At 42.9% G+C, this 24,138-nt stretch overlaps 1 protein-coding gene across 2 annotated transcripts in view; it reads right to left on the minus strand.

The window, feature by feature from the left end:
• Window positions 1-24,138, minus strand: part of LOC118399926 (glutamate receptor ionotropic, delta-1-like) — a 464,169-nt gene that overhangs the window by 153,726 nt on the left and 286,305 nt on the right. The window lies entirely within an intron of this gene.

The following is a 24,138-nucleotide window of genomic DNA, read 5'->3' on the forward strand; positions in this document are numbered from 1 at the left end:
TAAGTAAGTGCTCCTGTCATGTCCTGACCTTAGTTCCTTTTTTATGTCTCTATTTTGGTTTGGTCAGGGCATGAGTTGGGGTGGGCATTCTGTGTTTTTTCTATGTTTTCTATGTGTTTGGCCTGGTATGGTTCCCAATCAGAGGCAGCTGTCAATCGTTGTCTCTGATTGAGAACCATACTTAGGTAGCCTTTTCCCACCTGTGTTTTGTGGGTAATTATTTTTCCGTGTGTGTTTGTGTGCACCTCGTTGTTTTTTGGTTATTTCGGTTTCACTTTCATTAAAAGATGTGGAACTACATGCACGCTGCGCCTTGGTTGATTTATGACAGGGAGTTTGAGGATAGCGAGCGTGACAGCTCCATCTTAATGGCTAAGAAAGGCACAGTACAGCTCTTTCACATATCACATGACTATTCACGCATTACATTTGTCATGGTTACCATATCTATGTTTGTCCTCATCTGTAAATGGTTGTCATTACCTTCCAAATGATCCCTTTTGCCATACTGAAATTTAGATTGATAGCCCCATATCATCCTTACATACAGTATAACTTAAAAGCCTTCACCATTTTACCTAACAACAGCGTGCTCATCAATAATAGCACCCAGCACAGCCTGAAAGCTGCAGATCGATTTTCTAACCATGGAAGAGTCATGTTTTTGATTTTAATGCAGTGCATTTCCAGCTTGGTCTCATTGAATATTGCAGAGGCTCCTGAACACAAGAGTAATATTTACCTCCACAGTTGAATGCTCCATTTTTTACTCACTCTGAAATTATAGGGGCCATATGCCATGCAACCACACTTGCATTCAAAGAGATAGCCCGTCGCTATCGTTAGAAACACAGAAATATAGGAAACAGTTACTGAATTTAGTTTCCCATGACAGATTTATTCAGCAATGTAAAAACAATGAGCACTGTGTCACTAGATCATATCCTGGGGCTGAGAGCTGGAGACAAATAATCTCCCACCAATATGTAGGCAACAGGGTCTATAGTAGTGGGTACTGCAATGAAAATAGGGTGTTGTAGCCAAGGAGAAAGAGCAGGGGAGCTCCATTGCACTGTAGGTATCGGGTAGCTTATGAAAGGTGAAAGCACGGGTGTTTCCGGGCTTGTTGGTTGTTAGATAAGCATCGAACTTAGTTGTTCCAGGAATTTGACGTCATCAAGTCAAATGGATAATGAGGCTCAGGAACCATTTTCAGACTAATTGTGTGAGAGTGACTGCTGTTTGTCTGTAGTACTTCAACTATGAATCAAACATCATTATGTGATTTGTCTAAACTGTAAGTTTGATTAGGTTACAAGTATTATCACATTATTGGCAATGACATCAACTCGTGACCTACAGAACACGTCTCATCAACACCTCTTGCCAGACATTCATTTTTATTTTTTATTTTTTATTGTTCACTTGAATGACGCAAAATGAAGCTTTGGAGAGAAATATGATTTTAGGCTAGAAATCAGACTCAGCAGCAGCAACATCAGAAAGCTATTATATGCTATAACGTTAATGTAACTGAATCTCACAATTAGATCTAGTAAGATCTAGAATCAGAGAAGTGAGGCACACTGAGGCATGTCTCTAGAGTTAGTCAACACAGATAATTATATAATATAGATATTTATGACTTTAAAATGGAGTTACTGGTAGGGGGATTTGAGGTCTCAACAAAGCTAACATTTATTGATGGATATGTTCAGAGTTGGATGGGTACTTCCATATGCCCATGGGCTATTCAATATCAATTTGAGATATTTATGCAGTAATGCACTGAGATTAATTCCTGAAGGATTTACAGTGATGCTACTACATTATACATGAAGCTTCTTGGCATTGAATATGAGGTTAAGGAATCATCAATTGTGTCTATATTCACAATGCAATGGCTGCCAATTCTAATATTTCGACACTAACTGGTCTTTTGACCAATCAGATCAGATATAATAATTAGCCTGCCTATGTAGCCAATGTACTGTACATTCTAAACATGTATCTGTGTCTTGTGGATCCCTTGTTTGAGTATTAAAACAAAGACCTACAAGCTCATTTGTCTCATCTTTAAAACATAATCACTCAGGCTCTCTCTATTTTAGGTTTTTGGTCATGATGTGCAAAAATTAATTATGCCTTCAAATTAAAGTTAATCTCTGCATCCCATGGTTGAGATCAGACTTGATTAAACAAAACACTCGCTTTGAATTTAGTGTCAGAGCAGATGCATTTCAGCAGCAATGTTTCGGTCCTTAGAGCCTAGTTTTCTAAAAGTTAACCCTCCTGGTGTTCTATTCATTCCATTTCTATGCATTTAATACTATACTATAGCTGAAATCTGGATAGATAACTTTAGACTGGGCACTGAGCATCTCAAGCTGCATGTCAAGAGCAGTGAGAATGTTTATTTGTATATGCTTCACACATTGAGACAAGCACAATTAGCTAGGTTTCTTTTATTGACAATTTTCAATCATTTGGAAAATAACATCAGGTGTGAGCTTGTTTTGGTTCCCCATATCTCACCTACTGTATGTTTTCAACTGAACTGTTCTAGAACCTCTTAGCTCAAGTTGGAGAAAATCACCCTTTATTCTAAAAATATTCCAGGAATATAACAAAAACCATAATGATTAACCTAATTAATAAATTTATTGAATGACCTTTACATGCTCCAGCCAGGGAGGTTATTGTTATATTCCTGGAATATTATTGAAATAAAGGATTATTATCTCCAACTTGCGCTAACAGTTATTCCACCTCATTTGGATCATTCAACAGGCAAAATAAATCTTACCCTATTGTACAGTGTATTCAGAAAGTATTCAGATCCCTTGACTTTTTCCACATTTTGTTACGTTAAATTTATTATATATTTTTCCCCTCTCAATCTACACACAATACCACATCATGACAAGTCAAAAACAGGTTAAAACGTGTTAAAAATATCACATTACATAACTATTCAGACCCTTTACTCAGTACTTTGTTGAAGCACCTTTGGCAGCCATTATGGCCTAGAGTATTCTTAGGTATAGCGCTACAAGCTTGGCACACCTGTATTTGGGGAGTTTCTCCCATTCTTCTCTGCAGATTCTCTCAATCAGGTTGGAAGGGGAGCGTCCCTACACAGCTATTTTCAGGTCTCTCTAGACATGTTCGATCGGGTTCAAGTCCGGGCTCTGGCTGGGCCACTCAAGAACATTCAAAGACTTGTCACAAAGCCACTTCTGCATTGTCTTGTGTGCTTAGGGTCGTTGTCCAGTTGGAAGGTGAACCTTCACCCCCAGTCTGAAGTATTGAGGGCTCTGGAGCAGATTTTTATCAAGGATCTCTCTGTAATTTGCTCCATTCATCCTTCCCTCAATCCTGACTAGTCTTCCAGTCCCTGCCACTGAAAAACATCCCCACAGCATGATGCTGCCACCACTATGCTTCACCGTACGGATGGTGCCAGGTTTCCTCCAGACGTGACGCCTGGTATTCAGTCCAAAGAGTTAAATCTTGTTTCTCATGGTCAGAGTCCTTTAGGGGCCTTTTGGAAAACTGCAAGCTGGCTGTCATGTGCCTTTTATTGATGAGTGGCTTCCATCTGGTCACCCCACCATAAAGGCCTGACTGTTGGAGTGCTGCAGAGATGGTTGTCCTTCTGGAAGGTTCTCCCGTCTCCAGAGCTCTGTCAGAGGACCATCAGGTTCTTGGTCACCTCGCTGACCAAGGCCATGCTCAGTTTGGCTCGTGCGGCCAGGTCTTGGAAGAGTCTTGGTGGTTCCAAACTTCTTCCATGTAAGAATGATGAAGGCCACTTTGTTATTGGAGACCTTCACTGCTGCCGAAATTGTTTTATACCCGTCCCCAGATCTGTGCATCAACAGAATCCTGTCTCAGAGCTCTAAGGACAATTCCTTCGACCTCATGGCTTAGTTTTTGCTCTGACAGGCACTGTCAACTGTGGGACCTTATATAGACTTGTGTGTACCTTTCCAAATCATTTCCAATCAATTTAATTTACCACAGGTGGACTCCAATCAAGTTGTAGAAACATCTCAAGGATGATCAATGGAAAAAGGGATGCACCTGAGCTCGACTCTCATAGCAAAGAATAAGGCTGTAACATAACAAAATGTGGAAAAGGTCAAGCGGTCTGAAAACTTTCGGGAATGTACTGTAATGAACACGTTTTTCAGTAATGTTGGTAGAAAAAAACATTAGGATGCTACGGGGGCTTTGGTATAAAATGAATGGTGCTTCTATGCCATCGTGAACAGTATTGGTGTTACTCCTATCATACTTACTAATTAGGTGTCTGTGTATGACCTGTGTTGTAATGATATGCTGTAACATGACAACATCATCACTACTACTGGAACATAAGTCATTGGCATTGCTACATAGCAAGCAGAGGATGTCTCGCTCTGGAATGAGGCCATTCAGTGGTCCGAAGGGTTCAGGTTTAGAACAGTCGTTTGAAAGGATGGACAATGATGAGTTCTCAAAGCTCACTGTTTAATTCTGCGCCAGTCTATCAAAGGCACCCAAGCCGTAATGAGGCCCCTCATGAAATACTCACAATGGACGGGACCATGGCCTCATCTCCTACAGTCCTCTGTTGTTGTGGTAACGAGATCAGACCTGAGTCTACACATCTCTGTTAGTGCAGAGCTAAACACTTAGAGTTTGACCTAAACATCAACTACAGTCTATTAAACTTCAGGAATATTGTTTAAGCAGTCTATGGTAAATACTATATAGGAGGTCAAATGTAGTAAATATTTTACTGGTCAATTGGCCAGTTACATATTTGCGTACCATATGTGTTTACCGGTCCTAGGGTACACTATATGGGGTACCCTGTCTTAGATCTAGTCTGAAACCCAGGGATGGGTGTTTCCTGCACTAAATAAAACACAGTAGTTATGAATCATGAAGCAGAAGCCCTGTTCTTCTCCAAACAACCTGGCCTCAGGGTCATTCATAGCTTTTGGGTTGTACATTTAAATCCCTCCATTTAGTAGGATATGTTACGTTACATTACAAATGGAGTAATGATCGTACAATAACATACGGATTGGAGGACGTATAGTGTCATACTTCTTACCCGGTCGGACAATATCATTTGAACTGGATGACATAACTTATCATACATCTTGGAGGATTTATAGTATGAGGCCACTTGTTGCGTCTTCTGAGAATGTACGTTGCTGTTTCAGATAACTGACAACAAAGGTTCAGAGAATTTACAAAACAAGTTAGGAGAATTAGGTTCAGTTTAGGAAAAGGTTTATGGAAAGGGTTAGCTAAAATGATACAATTGTCCCCAACGTGATTGGAACATGTAACCTTTGGATTGCTAGATGATTGCGGTATATGCCCTCCCATCTTCCCGGGCCAACCTCCCTACTTTCGTTTCTGTCTTAAGTAACCTCACACTGGGCACAGACGTCTATTCAAAAAAAGTCATTGTAATGACATGGAAACAATGTTGATTGAACCAATGTGTACCCAGTGGGCAGACCATTTTCCATTTGTAGCGTAACATATACTTAATGGAGGTACAAAAATGTACGTAAAATAGCAAACGTCTGATTTATGAGTCCAGACTGCTCCTCACACAGTCAGAAGACAGCATCTCAAACAGTGAGGCTTTTACCCTGATCGTTGAGTGTTTGACGGTAGATGAGCGACCTGATATACTGTAGATGTTTATGCATGCCACAACATTGGTCTCTGAGTTCAAAACTGATAAAGTGCTTCAGTGTGCCTTTTACGCATTCCAGCGCATCATTATCATTAGGATATTTTCTACATAAGAAGACAAGAGAAAGACCGTATATCAAACATAGAGCAGTCCTCTTTGGCAAAACACATGTAATAGTGTGAAGCATGTGCTACTGCGACTTCAATCGCAATTGGAACTTCCTAATGTGTAGCAACCATAATATACAAACGTTGCATTTTAACAAGGTGTCTTAGATGTACAAGAATGATCAAATCAAAGTGTCTTGGGAAGACAGACATGACCTTTCAACAAGCTGCCTTTCCGTACAGCTGGAACATAAACTATGCATTGCACCTACAGGGGGTTTATGTTTTGAATCCATGATGCTATTTACATTTTATTGAAAAAATGGATGGGTGTAATCCAGATACTTAATGGAGAAGAAACATATTAACAGACCGATACCTTGTGTTCATCTGTAATTAGCTTGAAAAGGAGCTGGAAAAGGACATAATGCTACACACAGGGAGGGTAGGTACGAGTGTCACTCAATGTACCAATAAATACGATGCTGATATCACATATAGTGTTTTCAAAAAATGTAACTGTAGCTGTGCTATATTCCTCAAAGATTACAAACTGTACATATCTAAAGCCTCAACTTTGTGACCAGTGAAGTGGTCTTTCAGCAAAACTCAAACAAAAACACAGATTTTGCTCAGTCATTCACAATTCGCAAGAAAAGGTAATCATGCACATTTACTGCCACAGCTCCAAAACAACAACAACAGCAGCTGCAACATAGACAACAGAAATACAACAGGCTAAAATCAAGTGTTCCACCACCAGTACAAATGGTGGAACACCAACATCTGGAGCCTTAGACCGAGTGGCGCAGAAGTCTAAGAGGAGTCACTATAGACACCTGGGTTCGAATCCAGGCTGTATTGTATCACAACCGGTGGTGATTGTGAGTTCCATAGGGCGCACAATTTCCAATTTAAACACACTGTATTTTGGCCAAAGTGTTTTCTCTCCAGAAAGTTTAGCAGCTCTGACATAACTAGCGAAATAGAAAAGTTTTAACTGATAACAATTTAGACTAAACTTAGATTTTCCACTGCAGGACCCCCCTACGCTGCTGTGTCATTGTGGAACACTTGTGTCTGTCAAAGCCTATCAATCCATCATGCATTGGGTTCCTGTTCTCACATTGCCTCTGAGGAAATGTCACTACCCACCAGGTAGGCACAGGTAGTCCTCTAATCTCTGCTGCAGGCTACGGGCTAACACACTCACACTCCCTCAGTGGAGATACTGCCAAGAGAGGACAAACAAAACAGCTGAAAACAGGGCAAAAAAGGGAAGGTGGTATTAAGATGTGTCAGGAGGTGATGAGTAGAAAAGTGTCAGACAGACTCCCAAGGCTCAGACGACTCCTATAATCTCTCTCTCTCTCTCACACACCTCCTAATGTACTTCAAAATAGCCATTAAAGTCAGGAACAACACAAACAAGGCCACTTCAAAGTGAGAACACCCAATATTCGTTGAGAGAAATAATCAATCAACACAGTGTGGCTTTCAGGTATAGTTGTTCTCCTCCCCCAGGGAAGAAATGGAGTTCATATGGAGGTTGGGGTTTGCTACATAAAGTTGAAGTCAGAAGTTTACATGCACCTTAGCCAAATACATTTATATTCAATTTATATTCAAAATTCCTGACATATAATCCAAGTACAAATTCTCTGTCTAAGGTCAGTTAGGATCGCCACTTTATTTTAAGAATGTGAAATGTCAGAATAATTGTCACGACTTCTACCAAAGTCGTTGCCTCTCCTTGTTCGGCTGGTGCTCGGCGGTCGACGTCACCGGTCTTCTAGCCATTATTGATCCATTTTTCATTTTCCATTGGTTTTGTCTTGTCTTCCCACACATCTGTTTTCAATCCCATTCATTCCCTGTTGTGTATTTAACCCTCTGTTTCCCCTCATGTCTTTGTCAGAGATTGTTAATTGTCAGTGTTGTGTTTGTTGTATAGGGGCGCGACGGGTCCTCGTACCCATGTTGGTTTATTAGTTCTTATTAGTGGTATGGAGCATGTTACGTGGACATTCATTAAAAGACTCCATTTTACACTCCGTTTGACTCTCATTTAACTAATTTCAGCTTGTATTTATTTCATCAGATTCCCAATGGGTCAGAAGTTTACATACACTCAATTAGTATTTGGTAGCATTGCCTTTAAATTGTTTAACTTGGTATCAAACATTTTGAATAGCCATCCACAACTTCGGGAGTATGCTTGGGGTCATTGTCCATTTGGAAGACCGATTTGCGACAAGCTTTTACTTCCTGACTGATGTCTTGAGATGTTGCTTCAATATATCCACATAATTTTCCTTCCTCATGAATCTATCTATTTTGTCAAATGCACCAGTCCCTCATGCAGCAAAGCACCTCCACAACATGATGCTGCCACCTCAGGGCTTCACGGTTGGGATGGTGTTCTTCAGCTTGTAAGCTTCCCCTTTTTTCCTCCAAATGTAACAATGGTCATTATGGCCAAAACGTTCTATTTTTGTTTCATCAGACCGGAGGACATTTCTCCAAAATGTATTGATCTTTTCCCATGTGCAGTTGGAAACTGTAGTCTAGCTTTTTATGGCGGTTTTGAAGCAGTGGCTTCTTCCTTGCTGAGCGGTCTTTCAGGCTATGTCGATATAGGACTCATTTTACTGTGGCTATAGATACTTATGTACCTGTTTCATCCAGCATCTTCACAAGGTCCTTTGCTGTTGTTCTGGGATTGATTTGCACTTTTCGCACCAAAGTACATTCATCTCTAGGAGCGGTATGAAGGCTGCGTGGTCCCATGGTGTTTATACTTGCATACTATTGTTTGTACAGATGAACGTGGTACCTTCAGGCATTTGAAAATTGCTCCTAAGGAGGAACCAGACGTGTGGAGGTCTACAATTATTTTCTGAGGTCTTGACTGATTTCTTTTGATTTTCCCATGATTTCAAGCAAAGAGGCACTGAGTTTGAAGGTAGGCCTTGAAATACATCCACATGTACACCTCCAATTGACTCAAATGATGTCAATTAGCCTATCAGAAGCTTCTAACGCCATGACATAATTTTCTGGAATTTTCCAAGCTGTTTAAAGGCACAGTCAACTTAGTGGATGTAAACTTCTGACCCACTGGAATTGTGATACAGTGAATTATAGGTGAAATAATCTGTCTGTAAACAATTGTTGGAAAAATGACTTGTGTCATGCACACAGTAGATGTCCTAATCGACTTGCCAAAACTATATTGTGTTAACAAGACATTTGTGGAGTGGTTGAAAAACAAGTTTTAATGACTTCACCCTAAGTGTTTGTAAACTTCTGACTTCAACTGTATGAAGGAGAGAGTTTAAAAACTAGAGAGGAAGAGGTGATGTAGGAGGGTGGGGGACCAGTTCAACAGTAAGCTGATATGAATTACATACAGTTGTATAATGCGAGAAGATCGCAGTTAGCATGAACAGCACAGTTTGAAGGTGGTGGAGGAGAGTGGGAGTGTGGTACTATGAAGCAGAGCTGGCAGTTGGCCGGGCAGGGAGTTTAGAGAGGGAAGAGATACGATGATGGCACATTGCCAGCACCATGCCTTACCAAGTTTCCAGATAACACCCTTAGACATGGCTCATATTTAGGCTACAATGGATGTTTTTAATGCATTCTGTTGTTTCAGGTGACTCACCAAAAGCATGTCACGGTCAGACAGGTGACTGGAGAGGGTCTTTCAAATACACGTTAAGTGCAGAATGGGGGTTATTTGGAAAACATCACAATTTATCTAGATCTATTGTAATTTACAAAGATTTTATTATTGACAAGCCAAGCAAAAGGTCAATTATAAATACAATTCAGAACACACAAGACACTCTCTATGTCTTGTGGTCATCGTATATACACCAATCATATCTCTGTGAATCCCTGTCTCTGTGGAACGTGTGTGGGTTGGGTGTGTGTGTGAGAGAGAGAGTTTTCTTGAACTGTGGTCAATGCCTGCTTGGGCGGAATCTAATTTCCAGTGCGCTCTAAAAGTGGCCGTAAGTAATGACTACAGGGCTTTATGGCTCCAAGCTTTCCAATACACTGAGGAGCACTTTAATTCAATTTTTCTCATCAAGATCAATAAAAGTATCTGAACTATGGCTCCTGGGGATATAATGCTCTTTAATATTGCACTGTGCTTTAAGGCCAGCCATTTTCTGATGCCTACGTAAAAGCTTACAGCCATGGAAAGAACGACCATCAAGCCAGGGAGACATTGAGCTGTCAAAGCTTAGCACACCATAACATCTCCCTTTAGTGACAAGTAAATGAAAATCGCTAAAAACCCTTCAACACACACACGCACACACACACAATTACAGCTAAGTCCATACTTGAGGGGCATAAGACGAGACAGTGGAGAGAGTGATCACAGGGTGGGCTGAGAGAAACATGATCAAAGCCTATATTTTGAAATCACTTACTTCTCCATTAGTTTGATTAACGGGACCAGCCTAGTCCTCAGACAGAGACAAGGACTTGAAAAATGATGCAATTACATCTTTTTAAATAGGGGAATGAAAAGGCCTGTTGGAGAGAGGTATCTGGAAGAGATTCTCCTGGACAACAGGCTCTCCCTCTTCATCCATCTTTCCACTATCCACCTAGCCTTCATCCCTCCATCCAACTATACCCCATCCCAAAGGCTGTTTACCTACATATCACCTTCCAACCAGCATATCAAATGGCATGCATGTAAAACAAATGTCCCGCGATATAAATTGACATAGTGTTTCCTGAAAAATAGTGGCACACGACATCCCGTTTTCTTCTATATATACATATATAGGCTGTTCTAAAAACATGACAAGGACAGGAGACTACTGTACTCTACTTTGCTCTAATTGAGGGGACAACTTACCTATCTCACTTTTTGGTTTGGTTTTAACACTATAATCAGTAAAGACATTTAAAGAGAAGGAGCATGAAACTGCCATCATATAAGGCTCTTTTTGTTGAGTGGCTATTGTGTGGTATCAGTGTATTAGCAAGTCTCAAGTGGGGGTCCAGGACAAAAAAACATGGTAACGAACCACCTTGAAAAATGATTAAGACGAATACCATACACCCTTGAGCACGACTTTCACGACAGCAAAGCAAGAACAGAAACAGAGAGATATGGTCCTCTATGTTATTGTCCTGAGAATCACAGAGAAAGTCTCTGCTGTATCTGGATAGTAAAGGTCTGCGTGCACTACGACGCACTGTGGTGATACTGGGGACACTAATGTTTTCTCTATTCACCTCAGTGATGGCTCACAGAGCAGTGTGGGTGGTGGATGAGAATAAGTCTGTCACTCAGGCTAATCACTACCGATGAACTCTTTCACCCCACTGCTGCTGTAAACATAGGATTAGAAACAGTGAGAGGTACAGAGAGAGAAGGGGGTGAGGTATACTGCAATAATACTGCGGTTATACAGAGAGTATGCTCATATTTCACTGGTCACAATTTATTTTGGGGAACACTTTCAGTCCTGCATTTCTTTACATTACATTTACATTTAAGTCATTTAGCAGACGCTCTTATCCAGAGCGACTTATCATATGTGCAAATGCATGAGGTAAAATTGTAATAAATTAATGAGTAGAATTAGATTAATCTAAACCTTATCAAAGTGCTGATTTATGCTCTCATCCAAAGTCTGTTACCAGGCTGAAACCCAAATGGATTATGTTGTGTTGTCTTTACTAATCCTACCAATCCTACCACCAGAAAGCAAAGAACTCATCGAAAAGAGACATCTGACAGCCCTGTAGTCCCCAGTCCCCTGTTCTCCCCTTGGCAAAATCTGATACACATGGCCAGTGGTCAGACATGCGGCCATCTGTGTGTGTGTTGTGTATGTGTGTGTGTGTGTGTGTGTGTGTGTGTGTGTGTGTTGTGTGTGTGTGTGTGTGTGTGTGTGTGTGTGTGTGTGTGTGTGTGTGTGTGTGTGTGTGTGTGTGTGTGTGTGTGTGTGTGTGTGTGTGTGTGTGTGTGTGTGTGCATGCATGCATGCAAAACCCTTCTGTAGTGATGTAGGGCCCCTGGGCCATCATTAGTCTCCAAGAAGTGCCAAAGGGATCACCCAAGGCTATACATGTGAAGAAAAGGATAGAATATAACCGGAACGGGACATGAACGGGACACCGAATGCTGATTATCAATTTTCGATTCAAGTCAGACAATCTAAAATCGCCCCAAATGCATGTAGAATAAAATAGATTTAATGGGTGTAAATATTGTAAAAATTGGGACTTTACAAAGTTATGTAGTGTTCCTTCAGCAATGGAAACAGCAGGGCTAGCCAGAGGAAAGACTAGGGGCTATCTCACACACACACACAGGATCTGAATACAAAGTGAGCGACCCTCATATGCCCTGTCCTCATAAACCCTCTCCACTATAACTAATGCTGATGATTTGCCTGCACAGATTGAACAAAATCAAAACAAACAACAAAACACTAACAGGCCCTAATCACAAGGTGGTAGCCTACAAGTAGGTTAAGGAGTCACAGTCTAAGCTTACTTTCACATACTGAGTGTCATACATCTGAATTTATTATCAAGTCCTTGCTCCCACAATAGCATATCCAGTGTTTCTCACATACAGGAGGCTTGGAAGCAGAGTTTCAGGGAGACCAATTAAGGATTTCAATCTACTGCTTCATTTATTTTAACAGCAGAGAGCCATACCCAAGGGAAAACGACCGTCATTTGTTTCTGGAAATTCTCTACGAAAGCTACCAGTTTTGATGAAAAATAAAACCAATGTAGTGGAAATAACGGAGCGTTATTAAATGAGAGTGGCTTAGGGGAATTAAGATATTGGCACAATACAATATGATATGACTGAATTACATATGCCGATTTGGTGTGGTGTTAAATTGCCCCCCGAAAGCAATGTTTGACTAACTTCCATTTGACAGCGATGTTTGACTATAACAGTTGAATTTTGCAGAAAAGAACTGACAAATAACATCAGATTTTGATCAGATATAGAATAACCAAAGCTGGTGGTACAGAGTAGTACGTTATTTTATACTCTATACCACCAACTTTACCACCACTACAAAAGGCACCACTGTTCACCCCTCCTTCACCCGGTCCCAGTGGGAATCGGCTTGTGCTCCCGAGGGAGTATGATGGGACGGCTGCCGGATGCCAGGAGGTTCCTACTCCAGCTGGAACTCTACCTGGTGACCATCCACCCGGCTCCTTCGGGACGTGAGAGCGTGTCCGCCCTCGTCTTCTGTCTCTCAGGGAAAGCCCTGGAGTAGGCCAACGCCGTATGGGGGAGAAGCGGTGTTGGACCATTACGTGGAGTTCACCTGTCGATTTCGGGCAGTTTTCGACCACCCGCCTGAGGGTAGAGCGATGGGTGAACGTCTGTTCCACCTGAAGCAGAGGATGAGGAGCGCACAGGATCTCGCCTTGGACTTCCGGACCCTAGCCGCCAGTGCGGAATGGAATGACAGGGCCCTGATCGATCACTCCCGGTGCAGTCTGCGCAAGGACGTCCGTCGGGAGTTGGCCTGCAGGGACACCACTCCCACATGGTGGACCTGTCCATCCAGCTGGATAACCTGCTGGCTACCCGCGGACGTCCGGATCGGGGCCTGTCAGTTCCATCCCCCAGCAACACCGCTCCAACGCTCATGGAGCTGGGTGGTTCTACACTTAGCGACCAGAGGAGGGGCCGTTCCCTGTACCATATGTGGCCGCAGAGAGCACACTGCTGGTCGGTGCTGGGGAGGTTCCTCTGGGAGTCGAGGCAGCAGGCAGGGCACTCTCGTGTCACCCCAGGTGAGTCTGCACCAGGCTCACTCAGAGCCCGTTGTTGCTCACATGTTTTTGTTTATTAATTTTCCTGAATTTTCCCCGCATTCCCAGCATAATGCGCAGCTGGGAATTTTATTGACAGAGCATTTGCCAACAGTTTAGGGATCCCCATTGTTCCTGTGGATATGCCCTTCCCTGTGCACGCCCTAGATAGGCGACCAATAGGGTCAAGGCTAATTAGGGGATCCCTAATCACTGTGAGGTACAGCTATGCCTCTCATAGCCAGTGCGGTACAGTCAATGCACGGGGCGCGCTTCTTCACAAAATTGGATCTCAGGAGCGCTTACAACCTGGTGCGTATCCGGGAGGGGAACGAGTGGAAGATGGCATTTAGTACCATCTCAGGGCACTATGAGTACCTCGTGATGCCGTACGGGTTGATGAATGCTCCATCAGTCTTCCAGGCCTTTGTAGACAAGATTGTCCGGGACCTGCATGGGCAGGGTGTAGTGGTGTATATCGACGACATTCTGATAAACTCCGCTACACGCGCAGAGCATGTGTCTCTGGTGTGCAGGATGCTTGTTCGACTGTTGGAGCATGACCTGTACGTCAAGGCTGAGAAATGTCTGTTTTTCCAACAGTCCATCTCCTTCCTAGGGTACCGCATTTCCACTTCAGGGGTGGAGATGGAGAGTGATCCGCATTTCAGCAGTGCGTAATTGGCCGACTCCCACCACGGTAAAGGAAGTGCAGTGGTTTCTAGGGTTTGGCAACTACTACCGGAGGTTTATCCGGGGCTTTGGTCAGGTAGCGACTCCCATTACCTCACTGCTGAAGGGGGGACCGGTGCAACGGCAATGGTCGGCTGAGGCGGACAGGGCTTTTGGTCACCTGAGGGTTCTGTTTACCTCAGCTCCCGTGCTGGGTCATCCGGATCCCTCTTTGGCGTTCATAGTGGAGGAGGAGGCTGGAATAGGAGCCGGTACGCCACCAAAGCTCCGCCCCTGTACTTTCTTTTTGAAGAATCTCAGCCCGGCGGAGCGAAACTATGATGTGGGGGACAGGGAGCTGTTGGCTGTTGTCAAGGCTCTGAAGGCGTGGAGACATTGGCTTGAGGGGGCTAAACACCCTTTTCTTATCTGGACTGACCACCGCAATCTGGAGTACATCAGGGCGGCGAGGAGACTGAACCCTTGCCAGGCAAGGTGGGCCATATTCTTTACCCATTTTGTTTTCACCCAGTCCTACAGACCAGGTTCCCAGAACACTAAGGCAGACGCACTGTCCCAGATGTATGACACAGAAGAGTGGTCCATAGATCACACTCCCATACTTCCGGCCTCTTGCCTAGTGGCACCGGTGCTGTGGGAGCTGGACGCGGACATCGAGCGGGTGTTACATACAGAGCCCACTCCCCTCCAGTGTCCGGCTGGGCGTCTGTACGCCGGTCGGACAGTGTGCTGTCTTAGTGGGAAGTACTGGTGGTCCAGGACGTGAGGATTTATGTTTCCTCCTGCTCGGTGTGCGCCCAGTGCAAGGCCCCTAAGCACCTGCCCAGAGGGAAGTCACAGCCCTTACCCGTTCCACAATGGTGGTGGTCGCACCTATCAGTGGACTTCCTCACGGATCTTCCTCCCTCACAGGGTAACACATCGATCCTGGTTGTGTGGGTCGGATTTCTAAGTCCTGCCATCTCCTTTCTTTGCCCGATCTCCCTACGGCCCTACAGACTGTTTACACACGTCTTCCGGCACTACGGGGTGCCTGAGGATATAGTGTCTGATCGAGATCCCCAGTTTACGTCAAGGGTCTGGAGGGCATTCATGGAACGTCTGGGGCTCTCGGTCAGCCTTACCTCGGGTTTTCACCCGAGAGTAACGGGCAGGTGGAGAGAGTAAACCAGGATGTGAGTAGGTTTCTGCGGTCGTATTGCCAGGACCGGCCGGGGGAGTGGGCGGCATTCATCTCCTGGGCAGAGATGGCCCAAAACTGCTCCGCCACTCCTCCACTAACCTCTCCCCCTTTCAGTGCGTACTGGGGCATCAGCCGGTTCTGGCACCTTGGCATCAAGGTGGACGAATGGTTTAAGTGCTCGGAGGAGACCTGGGACTCATGTGCACCTGCAATGGGCCGTGAGGCGTTAGAAGGCGAGTGCCGACCGCCACTGCAGTGAGGCCCCGGTGTTCGCACCGGCTCTCGAACCAAAACCTGCTCCTCCGGCTGCCCTGCAGGAAGCTGGGCCCGCGGTTTGTGGGGCCATTCAAAGTCCTGAGGAGACTGAATGAGGTTTGCTACAGGTTACAGCTTCCCCCCGATTACCGTATTAACCCCTCGTTCCATGTGTCTCTCCTCAGGCCAATGGTGGCTGGTCCACTCCAGGAGTCTGAGGTGCGGGAGGTTCCTCTGCCCCCTCTGGCTATCGAGGGGGCCCCGGTTACGGTCTGGAGGAGAGATGCTGGGTGCTGGTGGAGGACATTTTGGACTATCAGCAAAGTCACTGCTAGTAGGAGGGAAAAAAGTAAAGTGCGAGTGTTAGTAGTAGGTTCATTTTTGGGAGGTGGGGGTGTTGTGGGATGATTTAAGACATTCTTTGAAAAGTTAGGGTTTCAGATGTTTTTGGATGATGAGAAGGGACTCTGCTGTCCTAGCTTCACCCTTAGGGCTGACAGGACAGAGAAAAGCTTTGCCTGGGCTGAGCGGGAGCTGCCCTCCCGTAGGGATGTGATGGTCAAGAGTCCAGAGGTCGCAGAACAGAGTGCTTGGGTTGGGGTGTAGGGTTTGAGCATAGCCTGAAGGTAGGGAGGGAAAAGAGTTTCCTAGGGTAAGAGGCAGAAGCTTGAAATGTAGAGTGATATTTAGCAGTGGATACAGAGGAACAGAAGCTAAAGAGAAGAGGGAAACCTCTTCAGAGATTTGAGACTGGGACAGAGGTTCACCTTCAAGCAGGACAATGACCCTAAGCATATTGATAAAGCAACACTCAAGTGGTCTAAGGGGAAACATTTAAATGTCTTGGAATGGGCTAGTCAAAGCCCAGACCTCAATCCAATTGCCAATCTGTGGTATGACTTAAAGATTGCTGTACACCAACGGAACCCATCCAACTTGAAGGAGCTGGATCAGTTTTGCCTTGAAGAATGGGCAAAAATCCCAGTGGCTAGATGTGCCAAGCTTATAGAGACATACCCCAAGATACTTGCATCTGTAATTGCTGCAAAAGGTGGCTCTACAAAGTATTGACTTTGGAGGGTGAATAGTTATGCACTCTCACGTTTCTGTTTTTTGTCTTATTTCTTGTTTTTTTACACAATAACACATATGTTGCATCTTCAGAGTGGTAGGCATGTTGTGTAAATCAAATCAATTTTAATTCCAGGTTGTAAGGCAACAAAATAGGAAAAATACCAAGGAGGGTGAATACTTTCGCAAGCCACTGTATAAGGTCCCACAGTTGCCAATGCATGTCAGAGCAAAAACCAAGCCATGAGGTCAAAGGAATTGTCTGTAGAGCTCTGAGACAGGATTGTGTCAATGCACAGATCTGAGGAAGGGTACCAAAACATTTCTGCAGCATTGAAGGTCCCCAACAACACAGTGGCCTCCATCAATATTAAATGGAAGAAGTTTGGAACCACCAAGACTCTTCCTAGACCTGGCTGCCCGGCCAAACTGCGCAATCGGGGAGAATAGATTTGGTCAGATAGGTGACCAAGAACCCGATGTTCATTCTGACAGAGCTCTAGAGTTCCTCTGTGGAGATGGGAGATCCTCCCAGAAGGACAACCATCTCTGCAGCACTCCATCAATTAGGCCTTTATGGTAGAGTGTCCAGAAAGAAGCCACTCCTCAGTAAAAGGCACATGACAGCCTGCTTGGAGTTTGCCAAAAGGCGCTTAAAAGACTCAGACTATGAGAAACAAGATCCTCTAGTCTGATGAAAGCAAGATTGAACTCTTTGGCCTGAATGCCAAGCATCACTTCTGGAATAAACCTGGCACCATCCCTACGGTGAAGCACCGTGGTGGCGGCATCATGCTGTGGGGATGTTTTTCAGCGGCACGGCCTGGGAGACTAGTTAAAATTAAGGAAAAGATTAAAGGAGCAAAGTACAGAGAGATCCTTGATGAAAAGCCGCTCCAGAGCGCTCAGGACCTCAGACAGGGGCGAAGGTTCACCTTCCAATAGGACCATGCCTCTAAGCACACAGCCAAGACAATGCAGGAGTGGCTTCGGGACAATTCTCCAACTGTCCTTGAGAGGCCCAGCCAGAGCCCGGACTTGAACTCAAGCTAACATCTCTGGAGAGACCTGAAAATAGTTGTGCAGCAACGCTCCCCATCCAACCTGACAGAGCTTGAGAGCATCTACAGAGGAGAATGGGAGAAAGTCCCTAAATACAGGTGTGCCAAGTTTGTAGAGTCATACCCAAGAAGATTCGATGCTGTAATCACTGCCAAAGGTGATTCAACAAAATACTGAGTAAAGGGTCTGAATATTTATGTTAATGTGATATTTCAGTTTTTCATTTTGAATAACTTAGTAAAAAAAACTAAAAAAACATGTTTTGCTTCGTCATTATGGAGTATTGGGTGTAGATTGATGAGGGAAAAAAATATTTAATCATTTTTAGAATAAGGCTGTAACGTAACAAAATGTGGAAAAAGTCAATGGGTCTGAATACTTTCCGAAGGCACTGTACGTAACTTAATGGATGAAAATGTTGGTTGTACACCAGTGAGACCCCATTGAGCAATATACATTGTTGAAGAAAATAACTGTTCGGCATATGTCATTGTACTGTACAGGCGTTCTGTTGGTGATGGAGATGCTGTTGATGGTTGAAAAATGTCTGTGTGTAATGGCACAATAATTCTCTGCCATAAACATTACCTCAATGGGGACCCATGGGGGTCAGTATGGCAAGTATAACAGGTATGTCTAGGTGTGAAACAGAACAAAATAAAACATGGCTTCTGCTGCTTCAAATCACCATCACCACAACAACTTAATGATGATAAGCCATAATATGTCACTGCAGTGTCTCCCTGCCCTCTCAAGGACATGCTTTAGGCCATATCCTCTCCCCTAAATAAAAAATAAGGAAGAGGTCTCTCACACAGTTTTAAATCTAAGAGATGACTTATGAAAAGGCAAATGATTCATGAAAAGCTGTTTAACTTCCTCCGATGATTCATACTACCATATAGTAAGTAATAACAATCCATAACATAAAGATCTTGCCAACTGCATCCGTTTCCATTTTAATGCCAGAATTTAAATATACAGTCACTTTCTTTCTTGATTATAGCTCCCCCATTTTTTTTGTACTGGACTATGCAATTAGGAACTTGACAGTCTTTTGACCTGCATATAGGAACCTGTTGCCTCATTTGTGAGAGGTTAAATTCATATTTACCCCACATGATGGTAGGGTATTGTTGAAATCCTCAGGAATCCCTTCAGGTAAAATTATATAACACTGGACTCCACCCACTCAGAAACAAATAGAAACAAAATGCAAGGATAGTGGACTTTAACATCTTGGGAAGTAAATCATTTTTTCTCTCAGGATGGTGAAGGCTGAAACTAATAGAGGCCAAAGGTTGATTTCCACAATGACTGCACATGTATTTTTCTGTGTGTCTTTTTTACTCAGCCTATCCCCAGGTTACCGCATGCAGGATGATGAATACCACAGATTATACAGTGAGATAGAGATTCAACTTGTCTTATGTTTTATTGAGGCCAAAGAGGTGCTGCGAGAGAGAGATGAAAGTGAGAGGGAATTAAATGGAGACGTGGTGAAATTTGGAGAGAGTGGTAGAAAGTGGTATGATACACGTGCAGACAGTAAGAGAGATATACAGAGACGGAGAGAGACAGAAAGAGAGACAGAGACAGGGGTGAAAGGGTATGAGAGAGAATTTGAGACAAAAGGAGAGGCAAAATATCAGGATATGGAAAAAGAAAGGGGGAAAAGATAAAGCACTGGCAGAGGGAGACATGAAGCTATTAGGAATAGAGAATGTAGGAAAAACTAAAATAGAGAATCTCTGCAAGAAGGAGAGCGGGAGAGAGCAGAGGGCAGAGGAGGATGAGATGTAGGACAATGATATATTGCTTGCTGGCAGGCTCAATTTGTCATGACATTATTGTGAGGGAAATGGAATTGAAGAGTTACATACAGGGGCACTGGAAGAGGACAGGAGGTCAGGGGCGGCAGCACTAGAGTCAAAGAGGACTGATAAGAGTGGACAGTAATCGAGATAAACTCCTGGGACCCCTTTACCCTATGACCAAGACAGGCATCACATCTCCTTTTGGATCTTCACTGCTTCACAGTGTCCTGAACTCTCTACGGATTTACTGGGAGATCTACGGCTGACCCAAATTATTGGACTGGTTGATTGTTTGGTCAATAGGCTGTTGGCTGACCAATATTTTTTTTGTTGAGCAGTAGCAAATATACAGATATCTTTTTATGGCACACGAGACACCTGTGCTCATCTCAGTGAACTAATCCACTGTGGAGGCTGAGACGAATCAATTGCAGAGGCTGCGCAGATGGCACAGTCCAAGAAGAAGGGGAGTGTGGCTGCACAATGCATGTCTCTCTCCAGAATGTGCTCTCTCCCGCAAATTCATTGTTTCATAACTTAATTGTGTGAATTGTTTGCATTTCATTGTTAGTGTCTATCAATTCCTCATTACATACAGTACCAGTCAAAAGTTTGGACACACCAACTCATTCAAGGGTTTTTCTTTATATTTACTATGTTCTACATTGTAGAATAATAGTGAACTATGAAATAACACATATGGAATCATGTAGTAACCAAAAAAATGTTAAACAAATCAAAATATATTTTATATTTCAGATTCTTCAAAGTAGCCATCCTTTGCCTTGATGACAGCTTTGCACACTCTTGGCATTTTTTCAATCAGCTTCACGTGGAATGGTTTGCAACAGTCTAGAAGGAGTTCCCACACGTACTGTGCACTTGTTGCCTGCTTTTCCTTCACTATGCAGTCCAACTCAAACCATCTCAATTGGGTTGAGGTCAGGTGGTTGTGGAGGCCAGGTCATCTGATGCAGCACTCCATCACTCTCCTTCTTGGTCAAATTGCGCTTACACAGCATGGAGGTGTGTTCGGTCATTGTCCTGTTGGAACACAAATGATAGCCCACTAAGCACAAACCAGACGGGATGGCATATCACTGCAGAATGCTGTGGTAGCCATGCTGGTTAAGTGTGCCTTGAATTCTAAATAAATCACAGACAGTGTCACCAGCAAAGCACCCCCACGCCATCACACCTCCTCCTCCATGCTTCATGGTGGGAACCACACATGCAGAGATGATCTGTTCACCTACTCCACGTCTCACAAATACATGGTGGTTGGAACCAAAAATGTCAAATTTGGACTCATCAGACCAAAGGACAGATTTACACCAGTTGCAGCCCATTATTTTGGCAGCAATCTGAGATGCAGTTAACTCTAATGAACTTATCCTCTGCAGCAGAGTTAGCTCTGGGCCTTCCTCTCCTGTGGCGGTCCTCATGAGAGCCAGTTTCATCATAACGCTTGATGATTTTTGCGACTGCACTTGAAACTTTCAAAGTTCTTCACGTTTTTGGATTGACTGACCTTCATGTCTTAAAGTCATGATGGACTGTCATTTCTCATTGCTTATTTGAGCTGTTATTCCCATAATATGGACTTGGTCTTTTACAAAATAGGGCTATCTTCTGTATACCACCCCTACCTTGTCACAACACAATTGATTGGCTCAAACACATTAAGAAGGAAGTCAATTCCACAAATTAGCTTTTAACAAGGCACACCTCTTAATTGAAATGCATTCCAGGTGACTACCTCATGAAGCTGGTTGAGAGAATGGCAAGAACCTAAAATACATTTTGATTTGTCACTTTTTGGGGTAACAACATGATTCCATTTGTGTTATTTCATAGTTTGATGTCTTCACTATTATTCTACAATGTAGAGAACAGTAAAAATAAAGAAAAACGCTGGAATGAGTAGGTGTGTCCAAACTTTTGACCGGTTCTATATATCACTAATAGTACATTTACCGTTAATTCCTATAATTTCAAATCTACAATGTTTGTTTGGTTATGGTAACAACCTATGCTACAATTGTGTGAAACAAGAATATGGTTTATTTCATTCCATTTCTGAGTTTTGTCAATTTAGTCATTATGTTTTGTTGGGAGAGCTCCTGTCAATGTTGAGTAAGAACTCACACCTGATTACACAAAGAACTAGATGTATAGGCTACCCGGTCTATACAAATGGAGGCCTATACATTTGTCCATTTGGGGATCTGATAGTATTTCTGTTCTGTTGAGATTCTCAAAGTAATGTTTTCATCACCTCAAACAGCAAGCAAAGTCTGTTTTTACATCCATTGAGACTGACAATAATTCCTCAATGTATATCAAAATCTTTCACACTCCCCCTTTCGACAACCACTCAGCGTGAAAGGGAAAAATGTCAGGCTCTGATCCAGTGGAAACGTCATAAAATAGGCCTGATTACTTCTTATCCATTGCGCAAATAGCTTACAGCGGTGTCTGTCCCAAGTTCACTGGCGTGGGAAACTCTGAGGGCCCAGAATATTTTATGCAATGCTGCAAGGAGCTTCAGGCCAGACCCAAGTTACTAGTTGATACAATGTTGCAAGGAGCTTCAGGCTGGACACAAGTTAATAATGTGTCGGGACAGGTTATGTGTCGGGACAGGTTAAATTCCAACAATTGATTGGTCGAAAGAACAGAGGACTTTTGGTCGACCAAGATCTTTTTTCATCAGAGACAGCTCTAATCTGATTGCATCCATTGCTTGTATCTCATCACCAAGACAAGATGGTGCATTGGGCGATTAGACCTACAAGCAAATCAAAAGGGGAGCAGGTGGTGAGGAACTTTGTATTCATTCAATCTTGTCTGAATGAAAATATATTCATATCTAGACTGGAAATTACCACAAGCCAATATACTGTTTACAGTATGTACTGCACACTTGCATATCGGCGTTATACCAGTACAGAGATCTAAGTTATTGGTTCCAGCTAGAGAAAGGGGCTAATTCTACCATCAAAAATCCTTTCAGATGTACAAATTAATAGAAATGCATTAAAACGTTTACAACACATATTACAAATAATTATAGGAGATCAAAAAAAAATAAGTGGATATTTACAATAATTAAATACTACAGTGACTTGCAAAATTATTCAGAACCCTTGGATTTCATTACAATTGTATGTGTTACAAAGTGGGATTAAAACTGATTCAATTGTAATGTTTTGTCAACAATCTACATAAAATACTTAAATGTCAAAGTGGAAGAAAAATTCTAACTTAACAAAAAAAGTTTAATAGAAATTAAATAACTAAAATATAGTTGTTGCATAAGTATTCAGCTCCCTGAGTCAAACATGTTAGAACCACCTTTGGCATTGATTACTGCTGTTAGTCTTCTTGGTTGAGTCTATAAGTGCTTTGCAGGCGTGGATTGTGCAATATTTGCCCATTATTCTTTTCAAAATTCTTCAAGATCTGTCAAGATCAAAAGTCATGCCATATATTTTCAAGCAGATTTAAGTCAAAATTGCAACTTAGCTACTCAGGAAAATTCACTGTACTTTTAGTAAGCAACTCTCAGTGTAGATTTGGTCACGTGTTGTGGGTTATTGTCATGCTGAAAGGTGAATTCCTCTCCCAGTTGTAAAGCAGATTGAAGCAGGTTTCCTTCTAGGCTTTGCTTGTGCTTAGCTCCATCCCATTTCTTAATTTAGGACTGCCTAAACAAAGGGACTGAATATTTATGCAATTACTATATTTTAGTAAATAAAAAAAATAGTATTTGATAACCTGCAAAATTGGCAGTGTTTCCTGCTTACAAAGCATGTAGAGGTCTGTAATTTTTATCATAGGTACACTTCAACTGTGAGAGACGGAATCTAAAACAAAAATCACATTGTATGATTTTTAAGTAATTAATTTGCATTTTATTGCATGACATAAGTATTTGATCACCTACCAACCAGTAAGAATTCCGACTCTCACAGACCTGTTAGTTTTTCTTTAAGGCCCCCTGTTCTCCACTCATTACCTGTATTAACTGCACCCGTTTGAACTCGTTACCTGTATAAAAGACACCTGTCCACACACTCAATCAAACAGACTCCAACCTCTCCACAATGGCCAAGACCAGAGAGCTGTGTAAAGACATCAAGGATAAAATTGTAGACCTGCACAAGGCTGGGGTGGGCTACAGGACAATAGGCAAGCAGCTTGGTGAGAAGGCAACAACTGTTGGCGCAATTATTCGAAAATGGAAGAAGTTCAAGATGATGGTCAATCACCCTTTGTCTGGGGCTCCATCATGCAAGATCTCACCTCGTGGGGCATCAATGATCATGAGGAAGGTGAGGGATCAGCCCAGAACTACATGGCAGGACCTGATCAATGACCTGAAGAGAGCTGGGACCACAGTCTCAA

Source organism: Oncorhynchus keta, chromosome 2, assembly GCF_023373465.1.
Source record: "Oncorhynchus keta strain PuntledgeMale-10-30-2019 chromosome 2, Oket_V2, whole genome shotgun sequence".
NCBI classification, from domain to species: domain Eukaryota; kingdom Metazoa; phylum Chordata; class Actinopteri; order Salmoniformes; family Salmonidae; genus Oncorhynchus; species Oncorhynchus keta.